This window comes from Somniosus microcephalus, chromosome 8, assembly GCF_052327205.1.
Source record: "Somniosus microcephalus isolate GS21.2 chromosome 8, FLI_Smic_1.0, whole genome shotgun sequence".
Classification (NCBI taxonomy): Eukaryota; Metazoa; Chordata; class Chondrichthyes; order Squaliformes; family Somniosidae; genus Somniosus; species Somniosus microcephalus.
In genome coordinates this window covers 158,814,396-158,830,708 of record NC_140994.1, presented here as the reverse complement: position 1 = coordinate 158,830,708, position 16,313 = coordinate 158,814,396, and positions in this window count along the sequence as shown.

Sequence of the window (16,313 nt, the reverse complement as noted above, 5' to 3'; positions counted from 1 at the left end):
CTTTATGTCCCTCTTCACAAGCTGTTGCGGAGTCTGGGGTCTTGATGACTTGTTTTCTATCCCTGGTAAGGAATATTTTGTTTGTATAAGCCTTCATGGTTTAATTATCAATAGCCCTTTCCTAATATGCAGTCTGGCTACTGGCTCCATTTTGAGGACACACTTAAGGCAATTCTTAGGGCATTCAGCCGGTTTCCTTAAAGGGACCACGTCCACATGGAGTTTGACAGTTGTTCTGTCAGTGTTTGACAGCATTGAGGGGCTGCAAACACTGAGAAGCACTGTACAAAGGTGAATGCTTGCACCCAGGCTCTCCAATGACTCCCTCCATATGCTTATGGAGGGAGTCACAGGACTCGGGGAGGTTCTCTTCCCTTCCAAAGGCAGAAGCGACTTCCCCAGGACACCAACGCAGCTTGGTTACACATTGCACAGGAGGGCAAAAGCAGGGATGTTGTCAGGGGTCCCTGGCTGCAGTGGTGCAAACCTTTCAATAATCTCAGTGGATCATGAAACGTTACTGCAAAGCCACACTCAAACTCACCCTGCTGTGTCACTCAACACATCCCCATCACTCTGCCTTCCCTACCCTACTCCTGCACATCCTTACTCACACCAACTTACCTTGCACCTCCACCCAACCCTCTATCTACTTTATCACTTCCCCATCTCACTTGCCACCCCTCACACTCACCCTCATCCTACTGCAAGCATACCAACTAGCCACACACAAGGGTAGGCACGTGAAAGGTTTAGCCAATGTCCATGTGAAGTTTCTGGTAATGTGTTGTCATACAGTGAAATCTATTTTTCCAAAACTGCCCCTTATTGGACAGATCTGAGCACACCTTGAGAAGTGTCTTACTGAATTCCAGTGATTGTTCAGACATAACTCCACCCACACCCGCCCCCGCTATAATGATGAGTGTGCATGAAATGGCTTGGACATTAAAGGGATACTTCACGGTGCTGATGTGGGATGGTGTCAACCTGGCGCATCATGTGGCTGCCAGGGTTTACAGCGTCAAGTGAAGAAAATCTGGCCATGGTGATGCCACCGCTGGCCTCCCGGGCAGCAATGCTGTCAGGTGCTGATGCCCTGTGTCCTGTGCAGCATCAGGCGATGGCGGAGAAGGTTGGTGATGTTGCTGGTGTGCCTGGCGATGTTGGTGCTGGGGCTGATCGTGGAAGGATTCGGAGGACCAAGGTCTGATTGTTTCATTGGCTCCGATGTTGCTGGAATAGATGGCAGCTGCAGGTGTGATGACAGAAGCGATCTGTCACTGGTGAGAGAGGATCTCCCAATGAGGTGGCACTGGACATACAGTTGGATCTAAAAACTTGTAAACTAAAGAAATCTCTATGTATTAAAAATGCAGTAACCAACAGTTTCTGCACTCTGAAACTTCCCATCTGCAACTTGGCATCCTTGACACTACTTCTGCAGCTGTCAGCTTATCAGAAATATCAGAGCAGACTCAAAACACGCCAGGCTGAGCTGCAATGTTCCACAAACAGCGGGTAACCCGTGGGGGAGAACGTAAAATTTGAAGGAAGCCTCAAAATAGTCTTAAATTGGCTCTTAACAAGCCATTTAACAAGCTGAATTTTATCCACCTCCAAACCCGTCCTCTGAGCGCTATTAAATTTGCGGCCAAACACTTCCCTGGACCTCCTGTGGTCAGAATCTTGGCTGCCACCACCTTTCAGTGGTGGGTGTAAGACCGCGCAGGTCTTAGCTGGGCCCGTGGTTAAAATGGCGGTTGTGTCCCGGTGATGTCATCGGGACGCAACCATGCCATTAAAATTGGATCCCAGTCCTCTGGGGCGGGCAGCATTCCCATGCCTGAGAGTTAAAATAATGGGGGAGAGGGGACAGGAACGTACCGCAACCATCCCCACCCCCATCCCTACAATCTTAACCGTCACACCCGCACCGTACCCGGCCTGAGGGGATTGGAGGGGGGGGGGGGGCTTTAAAAAATATTCCCTTAAAAGTTTTGTTTCACAGTTTTATTCTGCTTTTATAAGTGAAGCATTCATTTTAATTGCTGATTTTTTAAGTGCTTAGATGAGACAGTTAACGTTTGTATTGATCTTTTCTGCGGCTTCTGATGAGCTCACTTTTCACACTATTTCCTAACACCTGCTGGAGCTTGCTGAAAGTCTGACCAGGGAAAGGAAATGTACTTTCAGAAACACTTTAACCCTTGTACTGCTGATATAAATGTCATAGCATGTTCAAAGTTCACAGAAATGATTATCGTGTGCAACATAAGTGTTCCTGAGCAACTGGGTCTAGGATGTTTAATGTAGGATGTGATGTTAGATCAGCATTCTGGTGTTTTGTTTCATTTACCATTGAAAAGGAGGGGAATTGGAAAATTTGTGAAGAAATTCACAGAATTCAGAAATTCACAAAGTGGCTAAACTCCATGGCCTCAATATTCCTCTCCTTAACACCTGGAGCATGTTCAGTTGACCGGTGCTATGGAGAGGAAAATGAGGCAGGGACTTGTTACTTTAGTTCACTGGCTCCTTTACATTGCTTCAGGATCTCCAGGGGTGTCCCAGAGAGGCAGACCTGGGCCTATGCATACAACAGGAGCAAGGCCAGGGCAGCCGTGGAAATGAGGTGGGAGGAGATGTTCTCGATCTGATAGAAGGCTGCCCATTTTGAGGGGTGCCGAAAGAAGCTGGACTTAGGCCTTATGCTCAGCACCCCCTCAGAACAGAGGGTCCAAAGGAATCCGGCAGCAAAGCAATGGAGGCCTGCGAAACTAAGCTCTACATATTTTTGCAGCCTCCCCACAGATCATTAGGCTTGGAGCTCAGGCCTGCAGCTGGGCCTGTCTTTCCAACCCCATCTCCCTGTCAGAGGATGGGCCTGTGCTAGAGTTGCAACATGGGAATTGGATGTAATATCTCCAAATTTGCAGACGACACAAAGCTGGGTGGGAGGGTAAGCTGTGAGGAGGATGTCGTGAAACTCCAGTACGATTTGGACAGATTGGGTGATTGGGCAGAAACATGGCAAATGCACTATAATGTGGATAACTGTGAGGTTATCCACTTTGGTAGCAAAAACAGGAAGGCAGATTATTATTTGAATGGCAATAGATTGGGAGAAGGGGAAGTGCAAAGAGACCTGGGTGTTCTTGTGCACCAGTCGCTGAAGGTAAGCATGCAGGTGCAGCAGGCGGTTAAGAAGGCAAATGGTATGTTGGCCTTCGTAGCAAGAGGGTTCGAGTACAGGAACAAGGATGTCTTGCTACAGTTGTACAGGGCCTTGGTGAGACTGCACCTTGAGTATTGTGTGCAGTTTTGGTCGCCTTACCTGAGGAAGGATGTTCTTGCCATGGAAGGAGTGCAGCGAAGATTCACCAGGCTGATACCTGGGATGGAAGGAATGACGTATGAGGAGAGATTGTGTCGATTGGGATTATACCCACTGGAGTTTAGAAGATTGAGAGGGGATCTCATCGAAACCTATAAAATTCTGTCAGGCCTGGACAGACTAGATGCAGGAAGGATGTTTATGATGGCCAGGGAGTCCAGAACCAGGGGTCATAGTCTAAGGATAAGGGGTAAGCCATTTAGGACTGAAATGAGGAGGAATTTCTTCACCCAGAGAGTGGTGAACCTGTGGAATTCTCTGCCACAGAGGGCGGTGGAGGCCAGTTCATTAAATATATTCAAAAAAGAGTTGGATATATTTCTTAAGGCTAAAGGGATCAAGGGATATGGGGAAAAGGCAGGGACAGGGTACTGAATTTGGATGATCAGCCATGATCTCATTGAATGGCAGAGCAGGCTCGAAGGGCTGAATGGCCTACTCCTGCTCCTATCTTCTATGTTTCTATGTTTCTATGTCAATGACCCAGCCTACCAAATTCAGCCTGAACAGGTGCAGTGCCTTTTGGGGTAGAGTTTCTGCTTAGGGCACAATCGGAGAATTGAACGCAAATTGCGCTTGAAATTGCACTGGTTGGGTTACAGTTCAAGTTTCTGTTAAAAAGTATTAGCATAATAACAAACGTAGGGCTAGAAATTCATTATAGCCTAGGAATGGGCAGTGTCATTAGAAAAGTTTAAGAATTAGCGCCAGGTGCTAATGCTTTAGACAGCATGCAAAATTCATTCTCACTGCTCAAAGAAATGATTGGAACACTAATTTAAGTCTTAAAGGCCTAGCTCAGTGGCGTTCCACTTAAAGGGTGGACCAATATCTGGTGCAGTCTAATTACAAGTCATCATCGCCACAGGCTTTTCCCCGTACTTAAAGGGGAGGTTCTTTAATACTCCAGCACCTCGTTCTCAGCATTGCTGGTTGTGCAGCTGCCTCAGCAAGGAGAAGCACAACAAGGAGAAGGAACCGGAGGATTAAGCAGGTGCGCACAAGGCAGATCCACCTCAGTCGGGTAGTAAGGGTGATTGAATGCTTCAACAAATGCTACATACCACCATCTGTACCACAAGTTTCACATACTGCCCCAGCGCTCACCCACCAACAATCTCTACCTACCAACACTCACACCCACATCTCACACCTTGCACACAATGGCAGCTATTCAATTATGGGAGGCACAAGGTTTATTAGTTATTAGAATGAATGTGATAAGTTTATGCATAAATTTATCAATGAAGTTTGCAATATCTTGTGGTCTAATATTAATGATCTAGACGAGGGAACTAGATGTAATATCTCCAAGTTTGCAGATGACACAAAGATGGGTGGGCGTGTGTGCTGTGAGGAGGATGCAGAGAAACTCCAGTACGATTTGGACAGGTTGGGCAATTGGGCAGATTCATGGCAGATGCAGTATAATGTGGATAAATGCGAGGTTATCCACTTTGGTGGCAAAAACAGGAAGGCAGATTATTATCTGAATGGCAATAGATTGGGAAAAGGGGAAGTGCAACAAGACCTGGGTGTCCTTGTGCACCAGTCGCTGAAGGTAAGCATGCAGGTGCAGCAGGCAGTTAAGAAGGCAAATGGTATGCTGGCCTTCATAGCGAGAGGATTCGAGTATAGGAGCAAGGATGTCTTGCTGCAGTTGTACAGGGCCTTGGTGAGACCACACCTTGAGTATTGTGTGCAGTTTTGGTCGCCTTTTCTGAGGAAGGATGTTCTTGCCATGGAGGGAGTGCAGTGAAGATTCACCAGACTGATACCTGGGATGGCAGGAATGACGTATGAAGAGAGATTGGGTCAATTAGGCCTATATTCGCCAGAGTTTAGAAGAATGAGAGGGGATCTCATTGAAACTTATAAAATTCTAACAGGACTAGACAGACTAGATGCAGGAAGGATGATCCCAATGGCGGGAGAGTCCAGAACCAGGGGTCACAGTCTAAGGATAAGGGGTAAGCCATTTAGGACTGAGATGAGGAGGAATTTCTTCACCCAGAGAGTGGTGAACCTGTGGAATTCTCTACCACAGAAGACAGTTGAGGCCAATTCATTAAATATATTCAAGGAGTTAGATGTATTTCTTAAGGCTAAAGGGATCAAGGGATATGGGGAGAAAGCAGGAACAGGGTACTGAATTTGGATGATCAGCCACGATCGCATTGAATGGCGGAGCAGGCTCGAGGGGCCAAATGGCCTACTCCTGTTCCTATCTTCTATGTCTCTCTCATTTCATCTTTGCGCCCAGGAGGATGCTGTGATATGGCACGACACAGGGATGGTATGATGGGGATGTGGTGAGTAAAAGGGATCTGGGGTTTAAGTCATCCTGGTGTGAGGCTGGAGGTCTGTTTGAAGGATTTGGCAGAGTCCTGTGGCCACCACCTTGGTGATGCAATGCCATCTAATACACTGCTCGTTGCTTAATTGAAGGTAGAAGTGCTGTCGGAATACCCTCTGAGGGTAAGGCCTCCTGATGTGAGCCCTGATGTCCCTCCTCAGCCCTCTGCGCACATGTGCCCCTATTTCTCACTGCCTATGCTCCCTCCACTGTAGATCCTGGAGGGCAAGGTGGTATGCCAGTGCAACCCCCATTGTTGTTGCCAAGTGTAGCAGTTTGAATCTTTGAACAATAACTATAGCTACTTTGTAGTATAAATGTAGCTACTTTGTAGTTGCCAGAAGACTGCTGATACAAAGGAAGCTTGAAATTACTCATAGGAATTGTTCTACTGGGTGAAACTGATAACAAACCATTGAAACTAACCTGCCCTGGCAGCTGGGAGTGATTAAACGCCTTAAACATCGCTGGAGCCAGCTTCCTGGAGCTGCACGCCAGCTCTCCCTGTCGCTGTCTCGTCGAGGCGCTAAGGTAAGTGGTGACAATGAATTTTCCAGATCGGGCAGTCACTGAGCGTTACATGTTCACTGATGTCACGATCTGCCTAGCGTTGAAGTCCCCGGTGGTACCTCGTAACAGCGGCACAACAAGCGGGCCGGATTTGCCGTGCGTCACAGGATTCGCCTCGCCCTGGCGCTACTGCATCAACATCCCATTAGCACCATCTACTGACGCTAACTGGAGGTGCTAAGGTACCGAATTTTTCCCCCGTAAAATTTTCCATGAACCAGCGCAATCAGGCAGCGTAACAGAACGTAATTTTTTTTTTCTTTGCTTTAAGAAATATTCCTTGATGTATTTAAGAGTGATCGCCTGGTACAGTTTTATTAACACAGCAGAAAATGGGTTTATCACAAAAAATAAGCATTTTAATGAGTGTCTAGTCCTCCATCTGTGAGTAACCTGATTTTAAATCACTGAAAATGACTGTAAACAAATTATACTCAACCATTTATTAGTTTCATTGGTGTGCACTAGTCAGTTTCTTAATAAATTAAATATTATTTTTGAATACGTAAATCTTTTAAAAGGTGCCTTCTAGTGCCTGAGCGCCTAAGAAAACTAGCTTAATTTGAAGGCCTTCCTTGAACGCTTTGAATGTTCGCGTCTGCGACCGATCAGCAGAAACTCGCCATCCTCATTACTTCGATCTGGGGGTATGGCCAGTTTTGTGGGTGGGGCCTGCTTCGGGCGAAATGATTTTTAAACCAGCGTTAAAGATTGCAGAAACTCGATTTACGCTTGACGTAACTCACGCTTGAGTTTCCGCGATCTTTTGGACTGGTTCAGCCTACTTCACCCGCATTGCACTGATAAAACTAACGCAAACTAGTGGAAACTCTAGGCTGCTGTGCCTATCCAGCACCTGGGCAAAGAGACAGAAAGGATATCGGGGGCCATGTGTTACGATGAGTTGGGTAAACGCCACATCTCACACTTCAACGTCAAGTACTGTGTTCTTTCAATGGTTGCATAGCACTTTCCAAAAGCAGGTAGGGCTCAGTGTCACAGAGCTGAATCATAAAGGAAAGGTGGTGGAGGAGGAGGAGGATTGTGTGGTCAACTGTGTTTTAAAAACTGCAGAGAGGATGCGAAAGATGACCTGACATGATCACTGTCGTAGTCACACAGAATATCTTTGGTGACTTTGAACAGAGTAGCCTCATTATATGTAAAGAGTGGAAGCCAGACTGAATGAAAGGATTCGATCATAGAGCAATCATGGTGCTGACACATTCCAGAACATTAGAAGGCTGAACATGGGGAAGTAGTTGGAGTGGATGAAGAGGTCAAGGGTAGGCTTTAAAGGAATGAGGTGATAAAACAGTTTAGCAAGGGGTGGGAAACTTTGAGTTGATGATGTTGGCAAGCAAAGGCTGAGTTTTTGTGATTTAGTTTACTCTGGATATTTTTGGCTTCCACGTTTCAGTCTAGGTAAATCATAGCTCTTTACATCCCAGAGATTATTTTAATTTGCCCTGATGTGTAAGTAAATTTCATAGCATGCCCAGGAAACAATCAGAGAACCTTCATTAGATTATCTCAGCTTCTTTTCTATCCTGTGTCTTCATCAGATCCTCATCTTCAGAAGGTGGCAGGATAATGCTATAACAAACCTTGTATTGGGTTTTAACTGATAAACACATTTATGAAACAGTAAAGGAACAAGCAAATAGTGACAGTAACATAGAATATATTTTTAGAGTAATTTCGTTAGACTTTGATAGCTTCTCGTACAGTAGCAAATAATTAATAGTTCACAGCTCCTGTGCTAATCTAGATAGATAATGATCAAGAGTGGGAACCCTGATCAGTTTAATGCTTCCTAGCTCAGGGATGCTCATGCCCGGGTGGCCCTGGAGATGGTGCACGTGATGTCCACTGCCACGCTTGAGGCCTTCCGTGACAGGTGGGCACGGGTGGGACTGGAGTGCTTCATCAACCCCCGTAACAACATTTTAATTTAATTTGGTAAGTTTACTTTAACTCTGTTTAATTTACAGTTTATTGGTTGTGCCCCTTTAAAAGCAGGCACTTGCTTCCTTTTTATTGGTGATGATACCAGCCATCAATCAAAGTTATCAACCAATAAGAAGCAGCCCAGGGATGCTGTGGCTAATTGAACTGCCCTTACTGTCGCTCCACCTGATACAATTGAATTTGCATTCAAAGCTGGGACATTCCTGCATTTGTAGCTCAGCTACTCAATGGATACGTTCGCTGAGCCTTGCCCTTTAGTCTGAAACCAAAATGTGTGACACCAATGAGAAGAGTTGACCGGTCTGACAGAGAGATAGAGGGTAACCAATGATTGCAACAGTTGGGTAAAGCATAGGTGATTTAGGTTGCACCCACTATCTGCTTACAGTGGTAGGCATTTTGTATATATCTGAAATAAAGTTCATGCAAAACACCAAGAATGGTCTTGTGCATTTCATATTTCAGAATTTGGAAAAATGATAGCATTGGCAGGAATACAGGAAGACATCTGTGCATCCCAAGGACTCATGTTCTGTCATTCATTTTTAAGGATAGAAATGACCACAAATAAATAGGAGCCTGTAGGAACGGAGGTTCCTATCTGAATAAAGGTCTTCGACTCGATTAATCAAATCAACAGGTTTTAATGAACAACGAAGTTAACAGGGAAACTACAGGAGAAACGGTACACAGGTCTAATCAGCTTGCTGGGCACTCGACGACTGCTGGAACATTCTGGAAGCTGACGTCATCGCGTTCTTCGCGCCACTGGCGGTCACGTGATCGGCGTCATGACGTCATCACGTGGAGTGCAGGAAAATACAATACAGTACAGTTAACAGGCAGTTTAAAGGTGCAGTCCGCAGCTGCACTACACTGTAGTTAAAGGGATTATTACTAATTGTTCTGAGACCCTTGGTGGCTCCGCCACAGGCGCCCCCCCAGAATCCACTTTAACGGACATTGTCAACCGAGCAGGAGGTTTAATGATCCTGGCCGAACGACGACGAAAATCCGGCAGTGGAAACGGAGCGTTGATAGACGAACCAGTGCCGGGTTGCGGCAGAAGCGGCGCCTCGGGCGAGGCAGAAACGGTAGTCAGAAGTGCAGGCGCGTCTGAGGCCGAATCGGGCTGTTCGACGGTGGGCTGGTGCACGGCTGGTCTGGCGGTCAACGGCGGTCGGCCGCGGCGAGGTGGTTGGGCAGCCACGACAGGCTCACTCTGATCTAGGTGGGCTGGTTTAAGCCGGTCGATAGAGATGGTATCGGACTTGCCACCGACTTCGACTGTGAAAAACTTTTCCCCTGATGAGATGACACGAAACAGTCGGCTTGAGCGGGTCTCTGTGCCCGTCCTGTCTAATAAAGACATAGTCCGAACTCATGAGTTCTGTCGGGACGTGAGGCCTCTGCAGGTCATGATGCGAGGTTGGGATAGGCAGGAAATTCCTGGCCGCCTCCTGATGTAGCAGGAGCTGTTGAGCTGCAGACCATTGTTCGTTGTGTGGAGGGAGAAAGTCACCTGGCACTCTGAGTGTCTGGCCATAAACCAGATCAGCCGATGAAGACTGGAGATCCTCCTTTGGGGCTGTCCGGAGGCCTAGCATCACCCATGGGAGCCTGTCCACCAAGTTGGGTCCCCTCAAGCTGGCACGGAGAGACGCTTTGAGAGACCGATGGAACCTTTCGCACAGACCATTCGCCTGCGGATGGTACGCGGTGGTACGGTGCAGCTTGGTACCCAGGCCCTGTGCCACTGCGTTCCACAGCTCTGATGTGAATTGCGGACCACGGTCCGAGGAGATGTCAGATGGCACCCCGAACTTAGCCACCCATGATGAAAGAAACGCCCTGGAGACGTCTGCTGCAGTGGTAGCGGCCAAGGGAATCGCCTCTGGCCACCTGGTGGTCCGGTCTACCACCGTTAGGAGGTGTGTGAATCCTCGTGACCCGGGAAGGGGACCTACTAAGTCCATGTGAACGTGGTCGAAGCGGCGCTCAGGCACCGGGAAGTTGGCCACTGGAGCCTGGACGTGACGGTGGACTTTGGATTTTTGACATTCGACGCAATTGTTTGTCCAATCCCGGACGTCCAAATGCATGCCTTTCCAAACAAATTTGCGGGACATGAGCCGTTGAGAAGCCCGCACCCCCGGGTGAGATAACCCGTGGATTGCCTGGAATACTTTCTTGCGCCATTCGACCGGCACAATGGGCCGGGGCACTCCCATGGATGTGTCGCACAAGAGCGTGGTTCCTGCCGCTTGAAACGGCACGCCTGCAACCTGCCAACTGGAAGGCGTGGTCCTAAACGCTTGTACCTCTGGGTCTGCCAGTTGATCCTCTGCCAGTCCGACGAAATCGATGCCCAGGTGGACTGCCTGGACTGGAGCCCGGGAAAGGCAATCCGCCACGAGATTATCCTTGCCTGACACGTGCCGCAAATCTGTTGTGAATTCGGATATAAACGTGAGGTGGCGCTGCTGCCGAGCTGACCAAGGTTCCACCGTTTTGGCCATGGCGAAGGTGAGTGGCTTGTGGTCCACGAATGCAGTGAACAGACGGCCTTCTAGCAGGAAACGGAAATGCCGGATGGCCAAATACAGGGCTAGCAACTCTCTGTCAAAAGTGCTATACTTTCACTCGTTCTTGCGCAGTTGGCGGCTGAAAAAGGCTAACGGCTGCCAACTCCCGTCGACCCACTGCTCTTGAACTGCTCCGATGGCGTAGTCGGAGGCATCCGTAGTGAGAGCGACAGTCGCGCCCGGGAGTGGGTGTGCGAGCATAGTTGCATCTGCCAACGCCGTCTTGGTATCGCGGAACGCCTGGTCCATTTGCGGTGTCCAAGTGAGAACATCCTTGCCCGACTTTCCTTTTAGTGCTTCGTACAGAGGTTGCATTAACTGGGCCGCCTTGGGGATGAAACGATGATAAAAATTTACCATCCCCAAGAACTCTTGCAGGGGTTTGATTGTGTGAGGCCGCGGGAATGCGGTAACTGCCTCTACCTTGGTGGCTAGCGGGACGGCGCCTTCCGGGGTAATCCTGTGTCCCAGGAAATCAATACTGGTTACTCCAAACATGCATTTGGCTGGATTGACAATAAAGCCGTGTTGGCTGAGCCGGGTGAAAAGTGTGCGTAAATGAGCCATGTGCTCTGTCGTATCCTTGCTGGCTATTAGGATGTCGTTCAAATATACAAAAATGAAGGGCAGATCCCGTAAGACAGAGTCCATCAACCGCTGGAATGCTTGAGCTGCATTTTTCAGACCGAACGGCATGCGGAGGAACTCAAACAGGCCGAACGGAGTGATGACTGCCGTTTTGGGGACGTATGGAGGGTGCACCGGAACTTGGTGATATCCACGAACGAGATCCACTTTAGAAAATATAGAGTTGCCAGCCAGATGTGCCGAAAAGTCTTGGGTGTGGGGAATAGGATACCTGTCCGGTGTCGTGGCGTCGTTTAAGCATCTGTAGTCCCCGCAAGGTCGCCATCCGCCGCCTGGTTTGGGTACTATATGCAGTGGGGAGGACCAAGGGCTGTCCGAGCGACGGATGATCCCGAGGCGCTCCATTGTCTGGAACTCAGCGGCTGCCAGCTTGCCGGCTTCTAATTGCCGCGCCCGAGCATAAACGGGTGCTCCGGTCATGGAGATATGGTGTGCCACCCCGTGCCGTGTGACTGCAGCCGAAAAGGTAGGCCTGGTGAGCTCCGGGAATTCGCCGAGCAGGCGCGTAAACCCGTCTTGCGACGGAACCGCACAGGCAACCGACCAGGACACGGCGGTGCTGCGGTGGCAGGGCACTGCGTGGAAAGTGGACGCATTGATGAGTCGGCAGTGTTGGACGTCGACCAGCAGACCGTTGGCACAGAAGAAATCAGCTCCCAGGATGGCCTGTGAGACCTTAGCTGTAATAAAATCGCAGACAAAACGCTGACCGGCGAAGGTTAAGTTTACTGTCCGTTTACCGAACGTAGGTATGGCAGCGCCGTTTATTGCCACGAGGGAAGGCCCCTGGCCGCCGGATAGTAGGTCCAGTTTTGAAGCAGGGAGAATGCTGCACTGTGAACCAGTGTCGCACAGGAATCGTCGGCCCGTAACAGAATCCGTAACGTAAATGAGTTTGCCCGCTGAGCCCACCGCCATAGCTAACTTGCCGTGCTTTTCAGACCTTGTCGTCCGTCCGAGATGGCGCGGGCTTGTTGGAGTTTTTTTTTTGTCTTGAGGGAAACTGCAAGGAGGCCGGCAGCATCGAGCTTTGGCGCCGAAACGGGCGTGGTACGTGCACCATCCTGCTGGGGGAGGGCTGGGCTTCACTCGCGCGGGGGAAAGGCGCCTCGTGGCTGCACAACATTGCTGAGTAACAGTAAATATCTTGTCTGCCTCCGCAGCGAGTTCGGCACCGTCTGTGATGGCAGTGTTGGCCAAGGCCGCCTGAACCGGTTTGGGTAGCTGGCAGAGGAAAAGCTCACGGAATTAAAAGCATTGGGGTTCCGCACCCAACAGCGTGAGCATTTGAGACTCATCAGTTCTGACGGTTTTGAGTCCCCGAGACCGGGCATGGAAATAAGCTTGCGTGCACGCTCCGACTTATTAAGATCAAATACCTGTAGCAAACAGGCTTTAAGCGCTTCGTACTTGCCCTCCTCCGGTGGGTTGCCAAGGAGGCTGACGACCCGCGAGGCCGTGGCACTGTTGAGAGCGGAAACCACATAATAATAACGGGTCGAATCCGTTGTGACCTCCCGGAGAGCGAACTGTGCTTCTGCCTGGAAAAACCATGCTGCTGGCTGCTGTTCCCAGAACTGCGGCAGTTTAAGGGCGACGACATTCGTGTTCATCCTCGACGAAAGTTGTCCGACGAGATCGGGGTCACCAATGTAGGAACAGAGGTTCCTATCTGAATAAAGGTCTTCGACTCGATGAATCAAATCAACAGGTTTTAATGAGCAACGAAGTTAACAGGGAAACTACTGGAGAAACAGTACACAGGTCTAATCAGCTTGCTGGGCACTCGACGACTGCTGGAACATTCTGGAAGATGACGTCATCGCGTTCTTCGCGCCACTGGCGGTCACGTGATCGGCGTCATGACGTCATCACGTGGAGTGCAGGAAAATACAATAGTACAGTTAACAGGCAGTTTAAAGGTGCAGTCCGCGGCTGCACTACACTGTAGTTAAAGGGATTATTACCAATTGTTCTGAGACCCTTGGTGGCTCCGCCACAAGCCAATATTAAATTGTCCTTTTTGGGGTTGAGCCTTGTGACTTTCACCAAATTCTATTTTATTTTTGGACCCCATTTGTAAGGCATTCTATTTTCTCCATTGAACTTGGCTCCATTGATGGCACTTTCACCATTCAGATTATAACTGATTGGTCACAATCTATGCTACACTCCAGTGTAGTAATGCATTCTGCAATTCTGGATGTGATATTAAACTGAGGTCCTGTCTACTTCTTTGCTGGCTTGGATGGACATGAAAAATCCCATGATACAATCTGAAGAACAGGGAGTTCTTCAGGTGACCTGGCCAACATTCCTTCTTCCATCAAACACAGATCATGTGAAGCATTCTGTTTCTCAAATATATATAGCGCTTTTCGCATCCTCAGGATGTCCCAAAGCATTTTGCAGCCAATTTGAAATCAATTCAAATCAACACACAGCAAAGTCCCACAGACAGCAGAAATAAATGATCAGGTAATCAGTTTGTTTACAAAAGCAAAATACTGCAGATGCTGGAAATCTGAAATAAAAACAGAAAATGCTGGAGATACTCAGGTCAGGCTGCATCTGTGGAGAGAGAAACCGAGTTAACGTTTCAGGTTGATGACATCGAGCTGAAACATTAACTCTGTTTCTAGTTCTTATGTTCTCTCCACAGATGCTGCCGGACCTGCTGAGTATTTCCAGCATTTTCTGTTTGTGTGTTTGTTGAGGGATAAATGTTATCCAAGGTGCTGAGAAAACTCCCCTGCTCTTCTTCAAATAGTGCCATGGAATCTTTTACATCCACCTGTGAGGGCAGATGGGGCCTCAGTTTAACATCCCATCTGAAAGACAAGACTTCTGACAGTGCAGCACTCCCTCAGTTCTGTACTTAAGTTTTAGCCTAGATTATGTACTGAATTCTCTGGAGTGGGGCTTGAACACTCAAGTGCTCAACTCTCAGTCACTTCTTGACTCAGAGGAGAGTGTGCTACCACCTGAACCAAGGCTGACAGTAAAGTGATGCCTAAAAACAACTTCTTTCTTTCACTCTCAGTATAACCCTGGAAGAGATAATGAGTGAGCGGGGATAAGGTTGCAAGTGTCAGTGGGTGAACATTTACGGAACAGTGATCATAGTATCATAAGGTTTAGATTAGCTATGGAAAAGGACAGGGAGCAATCTAGAATAAAAAATACTGAATTGGAGGAAGGCCAATTCTGCCAGCGCATTTCACACCTAATCTAGAGCCATCTTTTGTCTCTCCACTAGTCCTATCACCATCTTGTCTCATTTTGAATACCTCTTAATGTCTCTTCACTTCTCTTTTGTTCTCTCATCCCCATTTCCCAGCCCCCAAACTGGCCTTTTAATCTGTTTCATGTCCTGTGTTTTTTCAGTCCTGACGAAGGGTTTCGACCTGAAACGTTGACTCTATTTCTCTCTCCACGGATGTTGCCTGGCCTGCTGAGTTTTTCCAGCATTTTCTGTTGTTATTGCCAATTTCATTGGGATGAGAACGGGTCTAGCCCAATCAAAGATTGGCAGGTAAAACTGTAATGGCTGCCTTTAAAGAGGAAATAGTTCAGATATAGTCGAGGTACATTCCCACTAGGGGGAAAGGTAGGGCAACTAAAGTCAGAGCTCCCTGGATGATGAAAGAGATAGAGAGTAAGATGAAGCAGAAAAAGAGCACGTATGACAGGTGTCAGGTCGAGAATACATCAGATAATCAGATTAAATATAGAAAGTTCAGAGAAGTGAAAAAGAAGAGGGGCAAAAAGAGGGTATGAGAATATAATGGCAGCTAACATAAAAGGTAATCCAAAACTTTTCTACAGGCATATAAATAGTAAACGGGTAGTAAGAGGAGGGGGTGGGGCCAATTAGGAACCAAATAGGAGGTCTACGCATGGAGCAGAGGGTATGGCTGAGGTGCTAAATGAGTGCTTTGCATCTGTCTTCACCAAGGAAGAAGATGCTGTCATAGACATAGTGAAGGAGGAGGTAGAGGAGATACTTGTTGGGATAAAAATTGATAAAGAGGTACTAGAAAGGCTGGCTGTATTTAAAGTAGATAAGTCACCAGGACCGGATGGGATGCCGAGGGAAGTGAAGGAAGAAATTGCGAAGGTACTGGCCATAATCTTCCAATCCTCCTTAGAAATGGGGGTGGTGCCAGAGGATTGGAGAATTGCAAATGTTACACCCTTGTTCAAAACAGGGTGTAAAGATAAACCCAGCAACTACAGGCCAGTCAGTTTAACATCAGTAGTGGGGAAGCTTTTAGAAACAATAATCAGGGACAAAATTAACAGTCACTTGGACAAGTGTAAATTAATTAAGGAAGGCCAGCACAAATTTGTTTAAGGCAAATCGTGTTTAACCAACTTGATCGAGTTTTTTGATGAGGTAACAGGGAGGGTTGATGAGGGCAATGCAGTTGACGTGTACATGGATTTCCAAAAGGTGTTCGACAAAGTGCCACATAATAGGCTTACCAACAAAGTTGAAACCCATGGAATAAAAGGGACAGTGGCAGCATGGATATGAAATTGGCTAAGTGACAGGAAACAGAGAGTAGTGGTGAATGGTTGTTTTTCAGACTGGAGGAAGATATACAATGGTGTTCCCCAGGGGTCGGTACTAGGACCACTGCTTTTCTTGATATATATTAATGACTTGGATGTGGGTGTACAGGGCACAACTTCAAAATTTACAGATGACACAAAACTTGGAAGTATAGTGAACAGTGAGGAGGATAGTGATAGATTTCAAGAGGACATAGACAGGCTAGTG